The 23,984-nt window shown below is 36.5% G+C and overlaps 25 non-coding genes across 25 annotated transcripts; all 25 read right to left on the minus strand.

Annotated features, from left to right (window-relative positions):
* Nucleotides 1–690: 690 nt before the first annotated feature.
* Nucleotides 691–762, minus strand: TRNAW-CCA (transfer RNA tryptophan (anticodon CCA)). Its single transcript has one exon. It is a non-coding gene; the product is annotated as a tRNA-Trp (tRNA).
* An 814-nt stretch (nucleotides 763–1,576) lies between these two features.
* Nucleotides 1,577–1,648, minus strand: TRNAW-CCA (transfer RNA tryptophan (anticodon CCA)). The gene has a single exon. It is a non-coding gene; the product is annotated as a tRNA-Trp (tRNA).
* Nucleotides 1,649–2,462: 814 nt separating this feature from the next.
* Nucleotides 2,463–2,534, minus strand: TRNAW-CCA (transfer RNA tryptophan (anticodon CCA)). The gene has a single exon. It is a non-coding gene; the product is annotated as a tRNA-Trp (tRNA).
* Nucleotides 2,535–5,239: 2,705 nt separating this feature from the next.
* On the minus strand, nucleotides 5,240–5,311 carry TRNAW-CCA (transfer RNA tryptophan (anticodon CCA)). Its single transcript has one exon. It is a non-coding gene; the product is annotated as a tRNA-Trp (tRNA).
* An 814-nt stretch (nucleotides 5,312–6,125) lies between these two features.
* TRNAW-CCA (transfer RNA tryptophan (anticodon CCA)) lies at nucleotides 6,126–6,197 on the minus strand. Its single transcript has one exon. It is a non-coding gene; the product is annotated as a tRNA-Trp (tRNA).
* An 815-nt stretch (nucleotides 6,198–7,012) lies between these two features.
* TRNAW-CCA (transfer RNA tryptophan (anticodon CCA)) lies at nucleotides 7,013–7,084 on the minus strand. Its single transcript has one exon. It is a non-coding gene; the product is annotated as a tRNA-Trp (tRNA).
* An 814-nt stretch (nucleotides 7,085–7,898) lies between these two features.
* Nucleotides 7,899–7,970, minus strand: TRNAW-CCA (transfer RNA tryptophan (anticodon CCA)). The gene has a single exon. It is a non-coding gene; the product is annotated as a tRNA-Trp (tRNA).
* Nucleotides 7,971–8,785: 815 nt separating this feature from the next.
* On the minus strand, nucleotides 8,786–8,857 carry TRNAW-CCA (transfer RNA tryptophan (anticodon CCA)). The gene has a single exon. It is a non-coding gene; the product is annotated as a tRNA-Trp (tRNA).
* Nucleotides 8,858–9,671: 814 nt separating this feature from the next.
* Nucleotides 9,672–9,743, minus strand: TRNAW-CCA (transfer RNA tryptophan (anticodon CCA)). The gene has a single exon. It is a non-coding gene; the product is annotated as a tRNA-Trp (tRNA).
* Nucleotides 9,744–10,558: 815 nt separating this feature from the next.
* Nucleotides 10,559–10,630, minus strand: TRNAW-CCA (transfer RNA tryptophan (anticodon CCA)). The gene has a single exon. It is a non-coding gene; the product is annotated as a tRNA-Trp (tRNA).
* Nucleotides 10,631–11,445: 815 nt separating this feature from the next.
* Nucleotides 11,446–11,517, minus strand: TRNAL-CAA (transfer RNA leucine (anticodon CAA)). Its single transcript has one exon. It is a non-coding gene; the product is annotated as a tRNA-Leu (tRNA).
* An 815-nt stretch (nucleotides 11,518–12,332) lies between these two features.
* Nucleotides 12,333–12,404, minus strand: TRNAW-CCA (transfer RNA tryptophan (anticodon CCA)). The gene has a single exon. It is a non-coding gene; the product is annotated as a tRNA-Trp (tRNA).
* An 815-nt stretch (nucleotides 12,405–13,219) lies between these two features.
* TRNAW-CCA (transfer RNA tryptophan (anticodon CCA)) lies at nucleotides 13,220–13,291 on the minus strand. The gene has a single exon. It is a non-coding gene; the product is annotated as a tRNA-Trp (tRNA).
* An 815-nt stretch (nucleotides 13,292–14,106) lies between these two features.
* On the minus strand, nucleotides 14,107–14,178 carry TRNAW-CCA (transfer RNA tryptophan (anticodon CCA)). The gene has a single exon. It is a non-coding gene; the product is annotated as a tRNA-Trp (tRNA).
* Nucleotides 14,179–14,993: 815 nt separating this feature from the next.
* TRNAW-CCA (transfer RNA tryptophan (anticodon CCA)) lies at nucleotides 14,994–15,065 on the minus strand. Its single transcript has one exon. It is a non-coding gene; the product is annotated as a tRNA-Trp (tRNA).
* An 815-nt stretch (nucleotides 15,066–15,880) lies between these two features.
* TRNAW-CCA (transfer RNA tryptophan (anticodon CCA)) lies at nucleotides 15,881–15,952 on the minus strand. The gene has a single exon. It is a non-coding gene; the product is annotated as a tRNA-Trp (tRNA).
* An 815-nt stretch (nucleotides 15,953–16,767) lies between these two features.
* Nucleotides 16,768–16,839, minus strand: TRNAW-CCA (transfer RNA tryptophan (anticodon CCA)). Its single transcript has one exon. It is a non-coding gene; the product is annotated as a tRNA-Trp (tRNA).
* An 815-nt stretch (nucleotides 16,840–17,654) lies between these two features.
* Nucleotides 17,655–17,726, minus strand: TRNAW-CCA (transfer RNA tryptophan (anticodon CCA)). The gene has a single exon. It is a non-coding gene; the product is annotated as a tRNA-Trp (tRNA).
* An 815-nt stretch (nucleotides 17,727–18,541) lies between these two features.
* On the minus strand, nucleotides 18,542–18,613 carry TRNAW-CCA (transfer RNA tryptophan (anticodon CCA)). Its single transcript has one exon. It is a non-coding gene; the product is annotated as a tRNA-Trp (tRNA).
* An 815-nt stretch (nucleotides 18,614–19,428) lies between these two features.
* On the minus strand, nucleotides 19,429–19,500 carry TRNAW-CCA (transfer RNA tryptophan (anticodon CCA)). Its single transcript has one exon. It is a non-coding gene; the product is annotated as a tRNA-Trp (tRNA).
* An 815-nt stretch (nucleotides 19,501–20,315) lies between these two features.
* Nucleotides 20,316–20,387, minus strand: TRNAW-CCA (transfer RNA tryptophan (anticodon CCA)). Its single transcript has one exon. It is a non-coding gene; the product is annotated as a tRNA-Trp (tRNA).
* Nucleotides 20,388–21,202: 815 nt separating this feature from the next.
* TRNAW-CCA (transfer RNA tryptophan (anticodon CCA)) lies at nucleotides 21,203–21,274 on the minus strand. The gene has a single exon. It is a non-coding gene; the product is annotated as a tRNA-Trp (tRNA).
* An 815-nt stretch (nucleotides 21,275–22,089) lies between these two features.
* On the minus strand, nucleotides 22,090–22,161 carry TRNAW-CCA (transfer RNA tryptophan (anticodon CCA)). The gene has a single exon. It is a non-coding gene; the product is annotated as a tRNA-Trp (tRNA).
* An 815-nt stretch (nucleotides 22,162–22,976) lies between these two features.
* On the minus strand, nucleotides 22,977–23,048 carry TRNAW-CCA (transfer RNA tryptophan (anticodon CCA)). Its single transcript has one exon. It is a non-coding gene; the product is annotated as a tRNA-Trp (tRNA).
* An 815-nt stretch (nucleotides 23,049–23,863) lies between these two features.
* TRNAW-CCA (transfer RNA tryptophan (anticodon CCA)) lies at nucleotides 23,864–23,935 on the minus strand. The gene has a single exon. It is a non-coding gene; the product is annotated as a tRNA-Trp (tRNA).
* Nucleotides 23,936–23,984: the final 49 nt, after the last annotated feature.

Raw genomic sequence — 23,984 nt, forward strand, 5'->3', positions numbered from 1 at the left:
AAAAGCCTAGAAGCTTCGTGCCATCTTGCCGTTAGCGTTAAATGCTTCCAAGTAAATAATGGGACGCTGAGAGTGAGATTTTTACTCGATAAGGAAATCCTCTGTAAGCATTTTTCTTTCTTTAACTAAATTGGATTTAAGGGCCATGCGATTTTACAAAGAAATTGAGTATAAGTAGAAATCAAAAATACCATTTAAGGTGAAGATGGATAACAAGAAAGGCTATTGAGTTTTCTTCAACATTTCTTAGGTGCCATCTATTTACTATGTACAAATATATCAATGTAGGGTACATTTTTTTATTTATTATTTTATTTTTAAAGCCAGGGCTTTAACCAGAACAAGACAGCATCAAGTACGTCGGGAGGAAAAAAAATTCACCATCATCACAGACTGAGATTCTTTACTGTAAGAGCAGTGAGACTTTGGAACTCTCTGCCAAAGGATTTTGTGATGGTTGATTTGTTGAATGATTTAAGAGGAACCTGGATATCTTTCTTGATACAACAGCAACATTTTCCCTTTTTTCATTGCAATAATAAAAGCTGCGAAGATATTGCCGCTTTAAAAAAGGAGAAGTCCAAAAAGTTTGACTTCAAGGTGAGTCCTAATTCTCTTATCAAAGGAATTGGAACTAGCTGGATGAAAATTAGCATTCTGTACTCACATTATGATGATCAAAGCAACAACTGACCCAGACGTGATTTGAACACGCAACCTTCTGATCTGGAGTCAGACGCGCTACCGTTGCGCCACAAGGTCATTAGATGATGAATTTATTGACCCTGTTCAGAACCAATGTCTTGTTGTCAAAATGCTGATTACCTGCTCATTCTGATTGATTGAAGAAACCGGTTTTAAATTAAACCAATTTTATCCAAACTCCAAAAGCCTAGAAGCTTCGTGCCATCTTGCCGTTAGCGTTAAATGCTTCCAAGTAAATAATGGGACGCTGAGAGTGAGATTTTTACTCGATAAGGAAATCCTCTGTAAGCATTTTTCTTTCTTTAACTAAATTGGATTTAAGGGCCATGCGATTTTACAAAGAAATTGAGTATAAGTAGAAATCAAAAATACCATTTAAGGTGAAGATGGATAACAAGAAAGGCTATTGAGTTTTCTTCAACATTTCTTAGGTGCCATCTATTTACTATGTACAAATATATCAATGTAGGGTACATTTTTTTATTTATTATTTTATTTTTAAAGCCAGGGCTTTAACCAGAACAAGACAGCATCAAGTAAGTCGGGAGGACAAAAAATTCACCATCATCACAGACTGAGATTCTTTACTGTAAGAGCAGTGAGACTTTGGAACTCTCTGCCAAAGGATTTTGTGATGGTTGATTTGTTGAATGATTTAAGAGGAACCTGGATATCTTTCTTGATACAACAGCAACATTTTCCCTTTTTTCATTGCAATAATAAAAGCTGCGTAGATATTGCCGCCTTAAAAAAGGAGAAGTCCAAAAACTTTGACTTCAAGGTGAGTCCTAATTCTCTTATCAAAGGAACTGGAACTAGCTGGATGAAAATTAGCATTCTGTACTCACATTATGTTGATCAAAGCAACAACCGACCCTGACGTGATTTGAACACGCAACGTTCTGATCTGGAGTCAGACGCGCTACCTTTGCGCCACAAGGTCATTTGATGAGGAATTTATTGACCCTGTTCAGAACCAATGTCTTGTTGACAAAATGCTGATTACCTGCTCATTCTGATTGATTGAAGAAACCGGTTTTAAATTAAACCAATTTTAACTAAACTCCAAAAGCCTAGAAGCTTCGTGCCATCTTGCCGTTAGCGTTAAATGCTTCCAAGTAAATAATGGGACGCTGAGAGTGAGATTTTTACTCGATAAGGAAATCCTCTGTAAGCATTTTTCTTTCTTTAACTAAATTGGATTTAAGGGCCATGCGATTTTACAAAGAAATTGAGTATAAGTAGAAATCAAAAATACCATTTAAGGTGAAGATGGATAACAAGAAAGGCTATTGAGTTTTCTTCAACATTTCTTAGGTGCCATCTATTTACTATGTACAAATATATCAATGTAGGGTACATTTTTTTATTTATTATTTTATTTTTAAAGCCAGGGCTTTAACCAGAACAAGACAGCATCAAGTACGTCGGGAGGAAAAAAAATTCACCATCATCACAGACTGAGATTCTTTACTGTAAGAGCAGTAAGACTTTGGAACTCTCTGCCAAAGGATTTTGTGATGGTTGATTTGTTGAATGATTTAAGAGGAACCTGGATATCTTTCTTGATACAACAGCAACATTTTCCCTTTTTTCATTGCAATAATAAAAGCTGCGTAGATATTGCCGCCTTAAAAAAGGAGAAGTCCAAAAACTTTGACTTCAAGGTGAGTCCTAATTCTCTTATCAAAGGAACTGGAACTAGCTGGATGAAAATTAGCATTCTGTACTCACATTATGATGATCAAAGCAACAACTGACCCTGACGTGATTTGAACACGCAACCTTCTGATCTGGAGTCAGACGCGCTACCGTTGCGCCACAAGGTCATTTGATGATGAATTTATTGACCCTGTTCAGAACCAATGTCTTGTTGACAAAATGCTGATTACCTGCTCATTCTGATTGATTGAAGAAACCGGTTTTAAATTAAACCAATTTTAACCAAACTCCAAAAGCCTAGAAGCTTCGTGCCATCTTGCCGTTAGCGTTAAATGCTTCCAAGTAAATAATGGGACGCTGAGAGTGAGATTTTTACTCGATAAGGAAATCCTCTGTAAGCATTTTTCTTTCTTTAACTAAATTGGATTTAAGGGCCATGCGATTTTACAAAGAAATTGAGTATAAGTAGAAATCAAAAATACCATTTAAGGTGAAGATGGATAACAAGAAAGGCTATTGAGTTTTCTTCAACATTTCTTAGGTGCCATCTATTTACTATGTACAAATATATCAATGTAGGGTACATTTTTTTATTTACTATTTTATTTTTAAAGCCAGGGCTTTAACCAGAACAAGACAGCATCAAGTACGTCGGGAGGAAAAAAAATTCACCATCATCACAGACTGAGATTCTTTACTGTAAGAGCAGTGAGACTTTGGAACTCTCTGCCAAAGGATTTTGTGATGGTTGATTTGTTGAATGATTTAAGAGGAACCTGGATATCTTTCTTGATACAACAGCAACATTTTCCCTTTTTTCATTGCAATAATAAAAGCTGCGTAGATATTGCCGCCTTAAAAAAGGAGAAGTCCAAAAACTTTGACTTCAAGGTGAGTCCTAATTCTCTTATCAAAGGAACTGGAACTAGCTGTATGAAAAACTAGCATTCTGTACTCTCATTATGATGATCAAAGCAACAACTGAAAATGACGTGATGTGAACACACAACCTTCTGATCTGGAGTCAGACGCGCTACTGTTGCGCCACAAGGTCATTTGATGATGAATTTATTGACCCGGTTCAGAACCAATGTCTTGTTGACAAAATGCTGATTACCTGCTCATTCTGATTGATTGAAGAAACCGGTTTTAAATGAAACCAATTTTAACCAAACTCCAAAAGCCTAGAAGCTTCGTGCCATCTTGCCGTTAGCGTTAAATGCTTCCAAGTAAATAATGGGACGCTGAGAGTGAGATTTTTACTCGATAAGGAAATCCTCTGTAAGCATTTTTCTTTCTTTAACTAAATTGGATTTAACCCCTTCCCCCTGCTGGCATTCTGGGCCCTAATGTCCAAGCCATTTTTTAGATTTTTCCATTGTCACATTCGAAGAGCTGTAACTTTTTTATTTTTGCGTCGGCATAGCTGTATAAGGTCTTGTTTTTTGCGGGACGACTTGCAGTTTTTATTGGTACCATTTGAGAGTAGATGCGACTTTTTGATCACTTTCTATCACATTTTTTTTAAGTCAGGATTAACAGAAAACAGCAATTTTTCCATTGTTTTTTATTTTATTTTTTACGGCGTTCACAGTGCGGGTTAAATAATGTAACAGCTTTATAGTCGGGGTCGTTACGGACGCGGCGATACCAAATATGTGTAACTTTTTTGCTTTATTGTAGTTTTTTTTAATAGTAAAGCATTTTGTAAGGGGAAAAGCTGGGTTTTTCATTTTTTTTTTTTTTCACTTTTTTTTAAAATTAACTTTATTAAACTTTTTTTTACTTTTTTACTAGTCCCACTAGGGGACTTCCCTATCATCCGATCGCTATTATAATACACTGCAATACTTTTGTATTGCAGTGTATTACTGCCTGTCCGTTTAAAACGGACAGGCATCTGCTAGGTCATGCCTGCGGCATGATCTAGCAGGCATTCGCTGCAGGCAGACCTGGGGGTCTTTATTAGACCCCCGGCTGCCATAGAAGACACAGACACTCGGCGATTTTATCGCCGGGTGTCAGTGAGATGAGAGGGAGCTTCCTCCCTCTCTCCAAAACCATTCAGATGCGGTGCTCGCTATTGTGCACCGCATCTGAAGGGTTAAACAGGTGAGATCGATACTAATATCGATCTCACCCGGCAGAGCAGGGACGCTCCCAGCCCTCAGCTGCTTCTGGCAGCTGAGAGCAGGGAGATTTCACGGCTCCCTGCTCTGTTTACTTTATTCTAATGCAGCGACGTAGTTTGGCGGCGCTCTAGAATAAAGCCCACTAATGACCGCCGTAAAAAGACGTATCGGCGGTCATTAAGGGGTTAAGGGCCATGCGATTTTACAAAGAAATTGAGTATAAGTAGAAATCAAAAATACCATTTAAGGTGAAGATGGATAACAAGAAAGGCTATTGAGTTTTCTTCAACATTTCTTAGGTGCCATCTATTTACTATGTACAAATATATCAATGTAGGGTACATTTTTTTATTTATTATTTTATTTTTAAAGCCAGGGCTTTAACCAGAACAAGACAGCATCAAGTACGTCGGGAGGAAAAAAAATTCACCATCATCACAGACTGAGATTCTTTACTGTAAGAGCAGTGAGACTTTGGAACTCTCTGCCAAAGGATTTTGTGATGGTTGATTTGTTGAATGATTTAAGAGGAACCTGGATATCTTTCTTGATACAACAGCAACATTTTCCCTTTTTTCATTGCAATAATAAAAGCTGCGTAGATATTGCCGCCTTAAAAAAGGAGAAGTCCAAAAACTTTGACTTCAAGGTGAGTCCTAATTCTCTTATCAAAGGAACTGGAACTAGCTGGATGAAAAACTAGCATTCTCTACTCTCATTATGATGATCAAAGCAACAACTGACCCTGACGTGATTTGAACACGCAACCTTCTGATCTGGAGTCAGACGCGCTACCGTTGCGCCACAAGGTCATTTGACGAAGAATTTATTGACCCTGTTCAGAACCAATGTCTTGTTGACAAAATGCTGATTACCTGCTCATTCTGATTGATTGAAGAAACCGGTTTTAAATTAAACCAATTTTAACCAAACTCCAAAAGCCTAGAAGCTTCGTGCCATCTTGCCGTTAGCGTTAAATGCTTCCAAGTAAATAATGGGACGCTGAGAATGAGATTTTTACTCGATAAGGAAATCCTCTGTAAGCATTTTTCTTTCTTTAACTAAATTGGATTTAAGGGCCATGCGATTTTACAAAGAAATTGAGTATAAGTAGAAATCAAAAATACCATTTAAGGTGAAGATGGATAACAAGAAAGGCTATTGAGTTTTCTTCAACATTTCTTAGGTGCCATCTATTTACTATGTACAAATATATCAATGTAGGGTACATTTTTTTATTTATTATTTTATTTTTAAAGCCAGGGCTTTAACCAGAACAAGACAGCATCAAGTACGTCGGGAGGAAAAAAAATTCACCATCATCACAGACTGAGATTCTTTACTGTAAGAGCAGTGAGACTTTGGAACTCTCTGCCAAAGGATTTTGTGATGGTTGATTTGTTGAATGATTTAAGAGGAACCTGGATATCTTTCTAGATACAACAGCAACATTTTCCCTTTTTTCATTGCAATAATAAAAGCTGCGAAGATATTGCCGCTTTAAAAAAGGAGAAGTCCAAAAAGTTTGACTTCAAGGTGAGTCCTAATTCTCTTATCAAAGGAATTGGAACTAGCTGGATGAAAATTAGCATTCTGTACTCACATTATGATGATCAAGGCAACAACTGACCCAGACGTGATTTGAACACGCAACCTTCTGATCTGGAGTCAGACGCGCTACCGTTGCGCCACAAGGTCATTTGATGATGAATTTATTGACCCTGTTCAGAACCAATGTCTTGTTGACAAAATGCTGATTACCTGCTCATTCTGATTGATTGAAGAAACCGGTTTTAAATTAAACCAATTTTAACCAAACTCCAAAAGCCTAGAAGCTTCGTGCCATCTTGCCGTTAGCGGTAAATGCTTCCAAGTAAATAATGGGACGCTGAGAGTGAGATTTTTACTCGATAAGGAAATCCTCTGTAAGCATTTTTCTTTCTTTAACTAAATTGGATTTAAGGGCCATGCGATTTTACAAAGAAATTGAGTATAAGTAGAAATCAAAAATACCATTTAAGGTGAAGATGGATAACAAGAAAGGCTATTGAGTTTTCTTCAACATTTCTTAGGTGCCATCTATTTACTATGTACAAATATATCAATGTAGGGTACATTTTTTTATTTATTATTTTATTTTTAAAGCCAGGGCTTTAACCAGAACAAGACAGCATCAAGTACGTCGGGAGGAAAAAAAATTCACCATCATCACAGACTGAGATTCTTTACTGTAAGAGCAGTGAGACTTTGGAACTCTCTGCCAAAGGATTTTGTGATGGTTGATTTGTTGAATGATTTAAGAGGAACCTGGATATCTTTCTTGATACAACAGCAACATTTTCCCTTTTTTCATTGCAATAATAAAAGCTGCGTAGATATTGCCGCCTTAAAAAAGGAGAAGTCCAAAAACTTTGACTTCAAGGTGAGTCCTAATTCTCTTATCAAAGGAACTGGAACTAGCTGGATGAAAAACTAGCATTCTCTACTCTCATTATGATGATCAAAGCAACAACTGACCCTGACGTGATTTGAACACGCAACCTTCTGATCTGGAGTCAGACGCGCTACCGTTGCGCCACAAGGTCATTTGACGAAGAATTTATTGACCCTGTTCAGAACCAATGTCTTGTTGACAAAATGCTGATTACCTGCTCATTCTGATTGATTGAAGAAACCGGTTTTAAATTAAACCAATTTTAACCAAACTCCAAAAGCCTAGAAGCTTCGTGCCATCTTGCCGTTAGCGTTAAATGCTTCCAAGTAAATAATGGGACGCTGAGAATGAGATTTTTACTCGATAAGGAAATCCTCTGTAAGCATTTTTCTTTCTTTAACTAAATTGGATTTAAGGGCCATGCGATTTTACAAAGAAATTGAGTATAAGTAGAAATCAAAAATACCATTTAAGGTGAAGATGGATAACAAGAAAGGCTATTGAGTTTTCTTCAACATTTCTTAGGTGCCATCTATTTACTATGTACAAATATATCAATGTAGGGTACATTTTTTTATTTATTATTTTATTTTTAAAGCCAGGGCTTTAACCAGAACAAGACAGCATCAAGTACGTCGGGAGGAAAAAAAATTCACCATCATCACAGACTGAGATTCTTTACTGTAAGAGCAGTGAGACTTTGGAACTCTCTGCCAAAGGATTTTGTGATGGTTGATTTGTTGAATGATTTAAGAGGAACCTGGATATCTTTCTTGATACAACAGCAACATTTTCCCTTTTTTCATTGCAATAATAAAAGCTGCGAAGATATTGCCGCTTTAAAAAAGGAGAAGTCCAAAAAGTTTGACTTCAAGGTGAGTCCTAATTCTCTTATCAAAGGAATTGGAACTAGCTGGATGAAAATTAGCATTCTGTACTCACATTATGATGATCAAAGCAACAACTGACCCAGACGTGATTTGAACACGCAACCTTCTGATCTGGAGTCAGACGCGCTACCGTTGCGCCACAAGGTCATTTGGTGATGAATTTATTGACCCTGTTCAGAACCAATGTCTTGTTGACAAAATGCTGATTACCTGCTCATTCTGATTGATTGAAGAAACCGGTTTTAAATTAAACCAATTTTAACCAAACTCCAAAAGCCTAGAAGCTTCGTGCCATCTTGCCGTTAGCGGTAAATGCTTCCAAGTAAATAATGGGACGCTGAGAGTGAGATTTTTACTCGATAAGGAAATCCTCTGTAAGCATTTTTCTTTCTTTAACTAAATTGGATTTAAGGGCCATGCGATTTTACAAAGAATTTGAGTATAAGTAGAAATCAAAAATACCATTTAAGGTGAAGATGGATAACAAGAAAGGCTATTGAGTTTTCTTCAACATTTCTTAGGTGCCATCTATTTACTATGTACAAATATATCAATGTAGGGTACATTTTTTTATTTATTATTTTATTTTTAAAGCCAGGGCTTTAACCAGAACAAGACAGCATCAAGTACGTCGGGAGGAAAAAAAATTCACCATCATCACAGACTGAGATTCTTTACTGTAAGAGCAGTGAGACTTTGGAACTCTCTGCCAAAGGATTTTGTGATGGTTGATTTGTTGAATGATTTAAGAGGAACCTGGATATCTTTCTTGATACAACAGCAACATTTTCCCTTTTTTCATTGCAATAATAAAAGCTGCGTAGATATTGCCGCCTTAAAAAAGGAGAAGTCCAAAAACTTTGACTTCAAGGTGAGTCCTAATTCTCTTATCAAAGGAACTGGAACTAGCTGGATGAAAAACTAGCATTCTCTACTCTCATTATGATGATCAAAGCAACAACTGACCCTGACGTGATTTGAACACGCAACCTTCTGATCTGGAGTCAGACGCGCTACCGTTGCGCCACAAGGTCATTTGATGAAGAATTTATTGACCCTGTTCAGAACCAATGTCTTGTTGACAAAATGCTGATTACCTGCTCATTCTGATTGATTGAAGAAACCGGTTTTAAATTAAACCAATTTTAACCAAACTCCAAAAGCCTAGAAGCTTCGTGCCATCTTGCCGTTAGCGTTAAATGCTTCCAAGTAAATAATGGGACGCTGAGAATGAGATTTTTACTCGATAAGGAAATCCTCTGTAAGCATTTTTCTTTCTTTAACTAAATTGGATTTAAGGGCCATGCGATTTTACAAAGAAATTGAGTATAAGTAGAAATCAAAAATACCATTTAAGGTGAAGATGGATAACAAGAAAGGCTATTGAGTTTTCTTCAACATTTCTTAGGTGCCATCTATTTACTATGTACAAATATATCAATGTAGGGTACATTTTTTTATTTATTATTTTATTTTTAAAGCCAGGGCTTTAACCAGAACAAGACAGCATCAAGTACGTCGGGAGGAAAAAAAATTCACCATCATCACAGACTGAGATTCTTTACTGTAAGAGCAGTGAGACTTTGGAACTCTCTGCCAAAGGATTTTGTGATGGTTGATTTGTTGAATGATTTAAGAGGAACCTGGATATCTTTCTTGATACAACAGCAACATTTTCCCTTTTTTCATTGCAATAATAAAAGCTGCGAAGATATTGCCGCTTTAAAAAAGGAGAAGTCCAAAAAGTTTGACTTCAAGGTGAGTCCTAATTCTCTTATCAAAGGAATTGGAACTAGCTGGATGAAAATTAGCATTCTGTACTCACATTATGATGATCAAAGCAACAACTGACCCAGACGTGATTTGAACACGCAACCTTCTGATCTGGAGTCAGACGCGCTACCGTTGCGCCACAAGGTCATTTGGTGATGAATTTATTGACCCTGTTCAGAACCAATGTCTTGTTGACAAAATGCTGATTACCTGCTCATTCTGATTGATTGAAGAAACCGGTTTTAAATTAAACCAATTTTAACCAAACTCCAAAAGCCTAGAAGCTTCGTGCCATCTTGCCGTTAGCGGTAAATGCTTCCAAGTAAATAATGGGACGCTGAGAGTGAGATTTTTACTCGATAAGGAAATCCTCTGTAAGCATTTTTCTTTCTTTAACTAAATTGGATTTAAGGGCCATGCGATTTTACAAAGAATTTGAGTATAAGTAGAAATCAAAAATACCATTTAAGGTGAAGATGGATAACAAGAAAGGCTATTGAGTTTTCTTCAACATTTCTTAGGTGCCATCTATTTACTATGTACAAATATATCAATGTAGGGTAAATTTTTTTATTTATTATTTTATTTTTAAAGCCAGGGCTTTAACCAGAACAAGAGAGCATCAAGTACGTCGGGAGGAAAAAAAATTCACCATCATCACAGACTGAGATTCTTTACTGTAAGAGCAGTGAGACTTTGGAACTCTCTGCCAAAGGATTTTGTGATGGTTGATTTGTTGAATGATTTAAGAGGAACCTGGATATCTTTCTTGATACAACAGCAACATTTTCCCTTTTTTCATTGCAATAATAAAAGCTGCGAAGATATTGCCGCTTTAAAAAAGGAGAAGTCCAAAAAGTTTGACTTCAAGGTGAGTCCTAATTCTCTTATCAAAGGAACTGGAACTAGCTGGATGAAAAACTAGCATTCTGTACACTCATTATGATGATCAAAGCAACAACTGAACCTGACGTGATTTGAACACGCAACCTTCTGATCTGGAGTCAGACACGCTACCGTTGCGCCACAAGGTCATTTGATGATGAATTTATTGACCCTGTTCAGAACCAATGTCTTGTTGACAAAATGCTGATTACCTGCTCATTCTGATTGATTGAAGAAACCGGTTTTAAATTAAACCAATTTTAACCAAACTCCAAAAGCCTAGAAGCTTCGTGCCATCTTGCCGTTAGCGTTAAATGCTTCCAAGTAAATAATGGGACGCTGAGAGTGAGATTTTTACTCGATAAGGAAATCCTCTGTAAGCATTTTTCTTTCTTTAACTAAATTGGATTTAAGGGCCATGCGATTTTACAAAGAAATTGAGTATAAGTAGAAATCAAAAATACCATTTAAGGTGAAGATGGATAACAAGAAAGGCTATTGAGTTTTCTTCAACATTTCTTAGGTGCCATCTATTTACTATGTACAAATATATCAATGTAGGGTACATTTTTTTATTTATTATTTTATTTTTAAAGCCAGGGCTTTAACCAGAACAAGAGAGCATCAAGTACGTCGGGAGGAAAAAAAATTCACCATCATCACAGACTGAGATTCTTTACTGTAAGAGCAGTGAGACTTTGGAACTCTCTGCCAAAGGATTTTGTGATGGTTGATTTGTTGAATGATTTAAGAGGAACCTGGATATCTTTCTTGATACAACAGCAACATTTTCCCTTTTTTCATTGCAATAATAAAAGCTGCGTAGATATTGCCGCCTTAAAAAAGGAGAAGTCCAAAAAGTTTGACTTCAAGGTGAGTCCTAAGTCTCTTATCAAAGGAACTGGAACTAGCTGGATGAAAAACTAGCATTCTGTACTCTCATTATGATGATCAAAGCAACAACTGAACCTGACGTGATTTGAACACGCAACCTTCTGATCTTGAGTCAGACGCGCTACCGTTGCGCCACAAGGTCATTTGATGATTAATTTATTGACCCTGTTCAGAACCAATGTCTTGTTGACAAAATGCTGATTACCTGCTCATTCTGATTGATTGAAGAAACCGGTTTTAAATTAAACCAATTTTAACCAAACTCCAAAAGCGTAGAAGCTTCGTGCCATCTTGCCGTTAGCGTTAAATGCTTCCAAGTAAATAATGGGACGCTGAGAGTGAGATTTTTACTCGATAAGGAAATCCTCTGTAAGCATTTTTCTTTCTTTAACTAAATTGGATTTAAGGGCCATGCGATTTTACAAAGAAATTGAGTATAAGTAGAAATCAAAAATACCATTTAAGGTGAAGATGGATAACAAGAAAGGCTATTGAGTTTTCTTCAACATTTCTTAGGTGCCATCTATTTACTATGTACAAATATATCAATGTAGGGTACATTTTTTTATTTATTATTTTATTTTTAAAGCCAGGGCTTTAACCAGAACAAGAGAGCATCAAGTACGTCGGGAGGAAAAAAAATTCACCATCATCACAGACTGAGATTCTTTACTGTAAGAGCAGTGAGACTTTGGAACTCTCTGCCAAAGGATTTTGTGATGGTTGATTTGTTGAATGATTTAAGAGGAACCTGGATATCTTTCTTGATACAACAGCAACATTTTCCCTTTTTTCATTGCAATAATAAAAGCTGCGAAGATATTGCCGCTTTAAAAAAGGAGAAGTCCAAAAAGTTTGACTTCAAGGTGAGTCCTAATTCTCTTATCAAAGGAACTGGAACTAGCTGGATGAAAAACTAGCATTCTGTACTCTCATTATGATGATCAAAGCAACAACTGACCCTGACGTGATTTGAACACGCAACCTTCTGATCTGGAGTCAGACGCGCTACCGTTGCGCCACAAGGTCATTTGATGATGAATTTATTGACCCTGTTCAGAACCAATGTCTTGTTGACAAAATGCTGATTACCTGCTCATTCTGATTGATTGAAGAAACCGGTTTTAAATTAAACCAATTTTAACCAAACTCCAAAAGCCTAGAAGCTTCGTGCCATCTTGCCGTTAGCGTTAAATGCTTCCAAGTAAATAATGGGACGCTGAGAGTGAGATTTTTACTCGATAAGGAAATCCTCTGTAAGCATTTTTCTTTCTTTAACTAAATTGGATTTAAGGGCCATGCGATTTTACAAAGAAATTGAGTATAAGTAGAAATCAAAAATACCATTTAAGGTGAAGATGGATAACAAGAAAGGCTATTGAGTTTTCTTCAACATTTCTTAGGTGCCATCTATTTACTACGTACAAATATATCAATGTAGGGTACATTTTTTTATTTATTATTTTATTTTTAAAGCCAGGGCTTTAACCAGAACAAGACAGCATCAAGTACGTCGGGAGGAAAAAAAATTCACCATCATCACAGACTGAGATTCTTTACGGTAAGAGCAGTGAGACTTTGGAACTCTCTGCCAAAGGATTTTGTGATGATTGATTTGTTGAATGATTTAAGAGGAACCTGGATATCTTTCTTGATACAACAGCAACATTTTCCCTTTTTTCATTGCAATAATAAAAGCTGCGTAGATATTGCCGCCTTAAAAAAGGAGAAGTCCAAAAACTTTGACTTCAAGGTGAGTCCTAATTCTCTTATCAAAGGAACTGGAACTAGCTGGATGAAAAACTAGCATTCTCTACTCTCATTATGATGATCAAAGCAACAACTGACCCTGACGTGATTTGAACACGCAACCTTCAGATCTGGAGTCAGACGCGCTACCGTTGCGCCACAAGGTCATTTGATGATTAATTCATTGACCCTGTTCAGAACCAATGTCTTGTTGACAAAATGCTGATTACCTGCTCATTCTGATTGATTGAAGAAACCGGTTTTAAATTAAACCAATTTTAACCAAACTCCAAAAGCCTAGAAGCTTCGTGCCATCTTGCCGTTAGCGTTAAATGCTTCCAAGTAAATAATGGGACGCTGAGAGTGAGATTTTTACTCGATAAGGAAATCCTCTGTAAGCATTTTTCTTTCTTTAACTAAATTGGATTTAAGGGCCATGCGATTTTACAAAGAAATTGAGTATAAGTAGAAATCAAAAATACCATTTAAGGTGAAGATGGATAACAAGAAAGGCTATTGAGTTTTCTTCAACATTTCTTAGGTGCCATCTATTTACTATGTACAAATATATCAATGTAGGGTACATTTTTTTATTTATTATTTTATTTTTAAAGCCAGGGCTTTAACCAGAACAAGACAGCATCAAGTACGTCGGGAGGAAAAAAAATTCACCATCATCACAGACTGAGATTCTTTACGGTAAGAGCAGTGAGACTTTGGAACTCTCTGCCAAAGGATTTTGTGATGGTTGATTTGTTGAATGATTTAAGAGGAACCTGGATATCTTTCTTGATACAACAGCAACATTTTCCCTTTTTTCATTGCAATAATAAAAGCTGCGTAGATATTGCCGCCTTAAAAAAGGAGAAGTCCAAAAACTGTGACTTCAAGGTGAGTCCTAATTCTCTTATCAAAGGAACTGGAACTAGCTGGATGAAAAACTAGCATTCTCTACTCTCATTATGATGATCAAAGCAACAACTGACCCTGACGTGATTTGAACACGCAACCATCAGATCTGGAGTCAGACGCGCTACCGTTGCGCCACAAGGTCATTTGATAATTAATTTATTGACCCTGTTCAGAACCAATGTCTTGTTGACAAAATGCTGATTACCTGCTCATTCTGATTGATTGAAGAAACCGGTTTTAAATTAAACCAATTTTAACCAAACTCCAAAAGCCTAGAAGCTTCGTGCCATCTTGCCGTTAGCGTTAAATGCTTCCAAGTAAATAATGGGACGCTGAGAGTGAGATTTTTACTCGATAAGGAAATCCTCTGTAAGCATTTTTCTTTCTTTAACTAAATTGGATTTAAGGGCCATGCGATTTTACAAAGAAATTGAGTATAAGTAGAAATCAAAAATACCATTTAAGGTGAAGATGGATAACAAGAAAGGCTATTGAGTTTTCTTCAACATTTCTTAGGTGCCATCCATTTACTATGTACAAATATATCAATGTAGGGTACATTTTTTTATTTATTATTTTATTTTTAAAGCCAGGGCTTTAACCAGAACAAGACAGCATCAAGTACGTCGGGAGGAAAAAAAATTCACCATCATCACAGACTGAGATTCTTTACGGTAAGAGCAGTGAGACTTTGGAACTCTCTGCCAAAGGATTTTGTGATGATTGATTTGTTGAATGATTTAAGAGGAACCTGGATATCTTTCTTGATACAACAGCAACATTTTCCCTTTTTTCATTGCAATAATAAAAGCTGCGTAGATATTGCCGCCTTAAAAAAGGAGAAGTCCAAAAACTTTGACTTCAAGGTGAGTCCTAATTCTCTTATCAAAGGAACTGGAACTAGCTGGATGAAAAACTAGCATTCTCTACTCTCATTATGATGATCAAAGCAACAACTGACCCTGACGTGATTTGAACACGCAACCTTCAGATCTGGAGTCAGACGCGCTACCGTTGCGCCACAAGGTCATTTGATGATTAATTTATTGACCCTGTTCAGAACCAATGTCTTGTTGACAAAATGCTGATTACCTGCTCATTCTGATTGATTGAAGAAACCGGTTTTAAATTAAACCAATTTTAACCAAACTCCAAAAGCCTAGAAGCTTCGTGCCATCTTGCCGTTAGCGTTAAATGCTTCCAAGTAAATAATGGGACGCTGAGAGTGAGATTTTTACTCGATAAGGAAATCCTCTGTAAGCATTTTTCTTTCTTTAACTAAATTGGATTTAAGGGCCATGCGATTTTACAAAGAAATTGAGTATAAGTAGAAATCAAAAATACCATTTAAGGTGAAGATGGATAACAAGAAAGGCTATTGAGTTTTCTTCAACATTTCTTAGGTGCCATCCATTTACTATGTACAAATATATCAATGTAGGGTACATTTTTTTATTTATTATTTTATTTTTAAAGCCAGGGCTTTAACCAGAACAAGACAGCATCAAGTACGTCGGGAGGAAAAAAAATTCACCATCATCACAGACTGAGATTCTTTACTGTAAGAGCAGTGAGACTTTGGAACTCTCTGCCAAAGGATTTTGTGATGGTTGATTTGTTGAATGATTTAAGAGGAACCTGGATATCTTTCTTGATACAACAGCAACATTTTCCCTTTTTTCATTGCAATAATAAAAGCTGCGTAGATATTGCCGCCTTAAAAAAGGAGAAGTCCAAAAACTTTGACTTCAAGGTGAGTCCTAATTCTCTTATCAAAGGAACTGGAACTAGCCGGATGAAAAACTAGCATTCTCTACTCTCATTATGATGATCAAAGCAACAACTGACCCTGACGTGATTTGAACACGCAACCTTCTGATCTGGAGTCAGACGCGCTACCGTTGCGCCACAAGGTCATTTGATGATGAATTTATTGACCCTGTTCAGAACCAATGTCTTGTTGACAAAATGCTGATTACCTGCTCATTCTGATTGATTGAAGAAACCGGTTTTAAATTAAACCAATTTTAACCAAACTCCAAAAGCCTAGAAGCTTTGTGCCATCTTGCCGTTAGCGTTAAATGCTTCCAAGTAAATAATGGGACGCTGAGAGTGAGATTTTTACTCAATAAGGAAATCCTCTGTAAGCATTTTTCTTTCTTTAACTAAATTGGATTTAAGGGCCATGCGATTTTACAAAGAAATTGAGTATAAGTAGAAATCAAAAATACCATTTAAGGTGAAGATGGATAACAAGAAAGGCTATTGAGTTTTCTTCAACATTTCTTAGGTGCCATCTATTTACTATGTACAAATATATCAATGTAGGGTACATTTTTTTATTTATTATTTTATTTTTAAAGCCAGGGCTTTAACCAGAACAAGACAGCATCAAGTACGTCGGGAGGAAAAAAAATTCACCATCATCACAGACTGAGATTCTTTACTGTAAGAGCAGTGAGACTTTGGAACTCTCTGCCAAAGGATTTTGTGATGGTTGATTTGTTGAATGATTTAAGAGGAACCTGGATATCTTTCTTGATACAACAGCAACATTTTCCCTTTTTTCATTGCAATAATAAAAGCTGCGTAGATATTGCCGCCTTAAAAAAGGAGAAGTCCAAAAACTTTGACTTCAAGGTGAGTCCTAATTCTCTTATCAAAGGAACTGGAACTAGCCGGATGAAAAACTAGCATTCTCTACTCTCATTATGATGATCAAAGCAACAACTGACCCTGACGTGATTTGAACACGCAACCTTCTGATCTGGAGTCAGACGCGCTACCGTTGCGCCACAAGGTCATTTGATGATGAATTTATTGACCCTGTTCAGAACCAATGTCTTGTTGACAAAATGCTGATTACCTGCTCATTCTGATTGATTGAAGAAACCGGTTTTAAATTAAACCAATTTTAACCAAACTCCAAAAGCCTAGAAGCTTTGTGCCATCTTGCCGTTAGCGTTAAATGCTTCCAAGTAAATAATGGGACGCTGAGAGTGAGATTTTTACTCAATAAGGAAATCCTCTGTAAGCATTTTTCTTTCTTTAACTAAATTGGATTTAAGGGCCATGCGATTTTACAAAGAAATTGAGTATAAGTAGAAATCAAAAATACCATTTAAGGTGAAGATGGATAACAAGAAAGGCTATTGAGTTTTCTTCAACATTTCTTAGGTGCCATCTATTTACTATGTACAAATATATCAATGTAGGGTACATTTTTTTATTTATTATTTTATTTTTAAAGCCAGGGCTTTAACCAGAACAAGACAGCATCAAGTACGTCGGGAGGAAAAAAAATTCACCATCATCACAGACTGAGATTCTTTACTGTAAGAGCAGTGAGACTTTGGAACTCTCTGCCAAAGGATTTTGTGATGGTTGATTTGTTGAATGATTTAAGAGGAACCTGGATATCTTTCTTGATACAACAGCAACATTTTCCCTTTTTTCATTGCAATAATAAAAGCTGCGTAGATATTGCCGCCTTAAAAAAGGAGAAGTCCAAAAACTGTGACTTCAAGGTGAGTCCTAATTCTCTTATCAAAGGAACTGGAACTAGCTGGATGAAAAACTAGCATTCTCTACTCTCATTATGATGATCAAAGCAACAACTGACCCTGACGTGATTTGAACACGCAACCATCAGATCTGGAGTCAGACGCGCTACCGTTGCGCCACAAGGTCATTTGATGATTAATTTATTGACCCTGTTCAGAACCAATGTCTTGTTGACAAAATGCTGATTACCTGCTCATTCTGATTGATTGAAGAAACCGGTTTTAAATTAAACCAATTTTAACCAAACTCCAAAAGCCTAGAAGCTTCGTGCCATCTTGCCGTTAGCGTTAAATGCTTCCAAGTAAATAATGGGACGCTGAGAGTGAGATTTTTACTCGATAAGGAAATCCTCTGTAAGCATTTTTCTTTCTTTAACTAAATTGGATTTAAGGGCCATGCGATTTTACAAAGAAATTGAGTATAAGTAGAAATCAAAAATACCATTTAAGGTGAAGATGGATAACAAGAAAGGCTATTGAGTTTTCTTCAACATTTCTTAGGTGCCATCCATTTACTATGTACAAATATATCAATGTAGGGTACATTTTTTTATTTATTATTTTATTTTTAAAGCCAGGGCTTTAACCAGAACAAGACAGCATCAAGTACGTCGGGAGGAAAAAAAATTCACCATCATCACAGACTGAGATTCTTTACGGTAAGAGCAGTGAGACTTTGGAACTCTCTGCCAAAGGATTTTGTGATGATTGATTTGTTGAATGATTTAAGAGGAACCTGGATATCTTTCTTGATACAACAGCAACATTTTCCCTTTTTTCATTGCAATAATAAAAGCTGCGTAGATATTGCCGCCTTAAAAAAGGAGAAGTCCAAAAACTTTGACTTCAAGGTGAGTCCTAATTCTCTTATCAAAGGAACTGGAACTAGCTGGATGAAAAACTAGCATTCTCTACTCTCATTATGATGATCAAAGCAACAACTGACCCTGACGTGATTTGAACACGCAACCTTCAGATCTGGAGTCAGACGCGCTACCGTTGCGCCACAAGGTCATTTGATGATTAATTTATTGACCCTGTTCAGAACCAATGTCTTGTTGACAAAATGCTGATTACCTGCTCATTCTGATTGATTGAAGAAACCGGTTTTAAATTAAACCAATTTTAACCAAACTCCAAAAGCCTAGAAGCTTCGTGCCATCTTGCCGTTAGCGTTAAATGCTTCCAAGTAAATAATGGGACGCTGAGAGTGAGATTTTTACTCGATAAGGAAATCCTCTGTAAGCATTTTTCTTTCTTTAACTAAATTGGATTTAAGGGCCATGCGATTTTACAAAGAAATTGAGTATAAGTAGAAATCAAAAATACCATTTAAGGTGAAGATGGATAACAAGAAAGGCTATTGAGTTTTCTTCAACATTTCTTAGGTGCCATCCATTTACTATGTACAAATATATCAATGTAGGGTACATTTTTTTATTTATTATTTTATTTTTAAAGCCAGGGCTTTAACCAGAACAAGACAGCATCAAGTACGTCGGGAGGAAAAAAAATTCACCATCATCACAGACTGAGATTCTTTACTGTAAGAGCAGTGAGACTTTGGAACTCTCTGCCAAAGGATTTTGTGATGGTTGATTTGTTGAATGATTTAAGAGGAACCTGGATATCTTTCTTGATACAACAGCAACATTTTCCCTTTTTTCATTGCAATAATAAAAGCTGCGTAGATATTGCCGCCTTAAAAAAGGAGAAGTCCAAAAACTTTGACTTCAAGGTGAGTCCTAATTCTCTTATCAAAGGAACTGGAACTAGCCGGATGAAAAACTAGCATTCTCTACTCTCATTATGATGATCAAAGCAACAACTGACCCTGACGTGATTTGAACACGCAACCTTCTGATCTGGAGTCAGACGCGCTACCGTTGCGCCACAAGGTCATTTGATGATGAATTTATTGACCCTGTTCAGAACCAATGTCTTGTTGACAAAATGCTGATTACCTGCTCATTCTGATTGATTGAAGAAACCGGTTTTAAATTAAACCAATTTTAACCAAACTCCAAAAGCCTAGAAGCTTTGTGCCATCTTGCCGTTAGCGTTAAATGCTTCCAAGTAAATAATGGGACGCTGAGAGTGAGATTTTTACTCAATAAGGAAATCCTCTGTAAGCATTTTTCTTTCTTTAACTAAATTGGATTTAAGGGCCATGCGATTTTACAAAGAAATTGAGTATAAGTAGAAATCAAAAATACCATTTAAGGTGAAGATGGATAACAAGAAAGGCTATTGAGTTTTCTTCAACATTTCTTAGGTGCCATCTATTTACTATGTACAAATATATCAATGTAGGGTACATTTTTTTATTTATTATTTTATTTTTAAAGCCAGGGCTTTAACCAGAACAAGACAGCATCAAGTACGTCGGGAGGAAAAAAAATTCACCATCATCACAGACTGAGATTCTTTACTGTAAGAGCAGTGAGACTTTGGAACTCTCTGCCAAAGGATTTTGTGATGGTTGATTTGTTGAATGATTTAAGAGGAACCTGGATATCTTTCTTGATACAACAGCAACATTTTCCCTTTTTTCATTGCAATAATAAAAGCTGCGTAGATATTGCCGCCTTAAAAAAGGAGAAGTCCAAAAACTTTGACTTCAAGGTGAGTCCTAATTCTCTTATCAAAGGAACTGGAACTAGCTGGATGAAAAACTAGCATCCTCTACTCTCATTATGATGATCAAAGCAACAACTGACCCTGACGTGATTTGAACACGCAACCTTCTGATCTGGAGTCAGACGCGCTACCGTTGCGCCACAAGGTCATTTAATGATTCATTTATTGACCCTGTTCAGAACCAATGTCTTGTTGACAAAATGCTGATTACCTGCTCATTCTGATTGATTGAAGAAACCGGTTTTAAATTAAACCAATTTTAACCAAACTCCAAAAGCCTAGAAGCTTCGTGCCATCTTGCCGTTAGCGTTAAATGCTTCCAAGTAAATAATGGGACGCTGAGAGTGAGATTTTTACTCGATAAGGAAATCCTCTGTAAGCATTTTTCTTTCTTTAACTAAATTGGATTTAAGGGCCATGCGATTTTACAAAGAAATTGAGTATAAGTAGAAATCAAAAATACCATTTAAGGTGAAGATGGATAACAAGAAAGGCTATTGAGTTTTCTTCAACATTTCTTAGGTGCTAACTATTTACTATGTACAAATATATCAATGTAGGGTACATTTTTTTATTTATTATTTTATTTTTAAAGCCAGGGCTTTAACCAGAACAAGACAGCATCAAGTACGTCGGGAGGAAAAAAAATTCACCATCATCACAGACTGAGATTCTTTACTGTAAGAGCAGTGAGACTTTGGAACTCTCTGCCAAAGGATTTTGTGATGGTTGATTTGTTGAATGATTTAAGAGGAACCTGGATATCTTTCTTGATACAACAGCAACATTTTCCCTTTTTTCATTGCAATAATAAAAGCTGCGTAGATATTGCCGCCTTAAAAAAGGAGAAGTCCAAAAACTTTGACTTCAAGGTGAGTCCTAATTCTCTTATCAAAGGAACTGGAACTAGCTGGATGAAAAACTAGCATTCTCTACTCTCATTATGATGATCAAAGCAACAACTGACCCTGACGTGATTTGAACACGCAACCTTCTGATCTGGAGTCAGACGCGCTACCGTTGCGCCACAAGGTCATTTGATGATGAATTTATTGACCCTGTTCAGAACCAATGTCTTGTTGACAAAATGCTGATTACCTGCTCATTCTGATTGATTGAAGAAACCGGTTTTAAATTAAACCAATTTTAACCAAACTCCAAAAGCCTAGAAGCTTCGTGCCATCTTGCCGTTAGCGTTAAATGCTTCCAAGTAAATAATGGGACACTGAGAGTGAGATTTTTACTCGATAAGGAAATCCTCTGTAAGCATTTTTCTTTCTTTAACTAAATTGGATTTAAGGGCCATGCGATTTTACAAAGAAATTGAGTATAAGTAGAAATCAAAAATACCATTTAAGGTGAAGATGGATAACAAGAAAGGCTATTGAGTTTTCTTCAACATTTCTTAGGTGCCATCTATTTACTATGTACAAATATATCAATGTAGGGTACATTTTTTTATTTATTATTTTATTTTTAAAGCCAGGGCTTTAACCAGAACAAGACAGCATCAAGTACGTCGGGAGGAAAAAAAATTCACCATCATCACAGACTGAGATTCTTTACTGTAAGAGCAGTGAGACTTTGGAACTCTCTGCCAAAGGATTTTGTGATGGTTGATTTGTTGAATGATTTAAGAGGAACCTGGATATCTTTCTTGATACAACAGCAACATTTTCCCTTTTTTCATTGCAATAATAAAAGCTGCGAAGATATTGCCGCTTTAAAAAAGGAGAAGTCCAAAAAGTTTGACTTCAAGGTGAGTCCTAATTTTCTTATCAAAGGAACTGGAACTAGCTGGATGAAAAACTAGCATTCTGTACTCTCATTATGATGATCAAAGCAACAACTGACCCTGACGTGATTTGAACACGCAACCTTCTGATCTGGAGTCAGACGCGCTACCGTTGCGCCACAAGGTCATTTGACGTTGAATTTATTGACCCTGTTCAGAACCAATGTCTTGTTGACAAAATGCTGATTACCTGCTCATTCTGATTGATTGAAGAAACCGGTTTTAAATTAAACCAATTTTAACCAAACTCCAAAAGCCTAGAAGCTTCGTGCCATCTTGCCGTTAGCGTTAAATGCTTCCAAGTAAATAATGGGACGCTGAGAGTGAGATTTTTACTCGATAAGGAAATCCTCTGTAAGCATTTTTCTTTCTTTAACTAAATTGGATTTAAGGGCCATGCGATTTTACAAAGAAATTGAGTATGAGTAGAAATCAAAAATACCATTTAAGGTGAAGATGGATAACAAGAAAGGCTATTGAGTTTTCTTCAACATTTCTTAGGTGCCATCTATTTACTATGTACAAATATATCAATGTAGGGTACATTTTTTTATTTATTATTTTATTTTTAAAGCCAGGGCTTTAACCAGAACAAGACAGCATCAAGTACTTCGGGAGGAAAAAAAATTCACCATCATCACAGACTGAGATTCTTTACTGTAAGAGCAGTGAGACTTTGGAACTCTCTGCCAAAGGATTTTGTGATGGTTGATTTGTTGAATGATTTAAGAGGAACCTGGATATCTTTCTTGATACAACAGCAACATTTTCCCTTTTTTCATTGCAATAATAAAAGCTGCGAAGATATTGCCGCTTTAAAAAAGGAGAAGTCCAAAAAGTTTGACTTCAAGGTGAGTCCTAATTCTCTTATCAAAGGAACTGGAACTAGCTGGATGAAAAACTAGCATTCTGTACTCTCATTATGATGATCAAAGCAACAACTGACCCTGATGTGATTTGAACACGCAACCTTCTGATCTGGAGTCAGACGCGCTACCGTTGCGCCACAAGGTCATTTGATGTTGAATTTATTGACCCTGTTCAGAACCAATGTCTTGTTGACAAAATGCTGATTACCTGCTCATTCTGATTGATTGAAGAAACCGGTTTTAAATTAAACCAATTTTAACCAAACTCCAAAAGCCTAGAAGCTTCGTGCCATCTTGCCGTTAGCGTTAAATGCTTCCAAGTAAATAATGGGACGCTGAGAGTGAGATTTTTACTCGATAAGGAAATCCTCTGTAAGCATTTTTCTTTCTTTAACTAAATTGGATTTAAGGGCCATGCGATTTTACAAAGAAATTGAGTATAAGTAGAAATCAAAAATACCATTTAAGGTGAAGATGGATAACAAGAAAGGCTATTGAGTTTTCTTCAACATTTCTTAGGTGCCATCTATTTACTATGTACAAATATATCAATGTAGGGTACATTTTTTTATTTATTATTTTATTTTTAAAGCCAGGGCTTTAACCAGAACAAGAGAGCATCAAGTACGTCGGGAGGAAAAAAAATTCACCATCATCACAGACTGAGATTCTTTACTGTAAGAGCAGTGAGACTTTGGAACTCTCTGCCAAAGGATTTTGTGATGGTTGATTTGTTGAATGATTTAAGAGGAACCTGGATATCTTTCTTGATACAACAGCAACATTTTCCCTTTTTTCATTGCAATAATAAAAGCTGCGTAGATATTGCCGCCTTAAAAAAGGAGAAGTCCAAAAACTTTGACTTCAAGGTGAGTCCTAATTCTCTTATCAAAGGAACTGGAACTAGCTGGATGAAAAACTAGCATTCTGTACTCTCATTATGATGATCAAAGCAACAACTGAACCTGACGTGATTTGAACACGCAACCTTCTGATCTGGAGTCAGACGCGCTACCGTTGCGCCACAAGGTCATTTGATGATGAATTTATTGACCCTGTTCAGAACCAATGTCTTGTTGAC

This window comes from Rhinoderma darwinii, chromosome 3 (assembly GCF_050947455.1).
Source record: "Rhinoderma darwinii isolate aRhiDar2 chromosome 3, aRhiDar2.hap1, whole genome shotgun sequence".
NCBI lineage: Eukaryota > Metazoa > Chordata > Amphibia > Anura > Rhinodermatidae > Rhinoderma > Rhinoderma darwinii.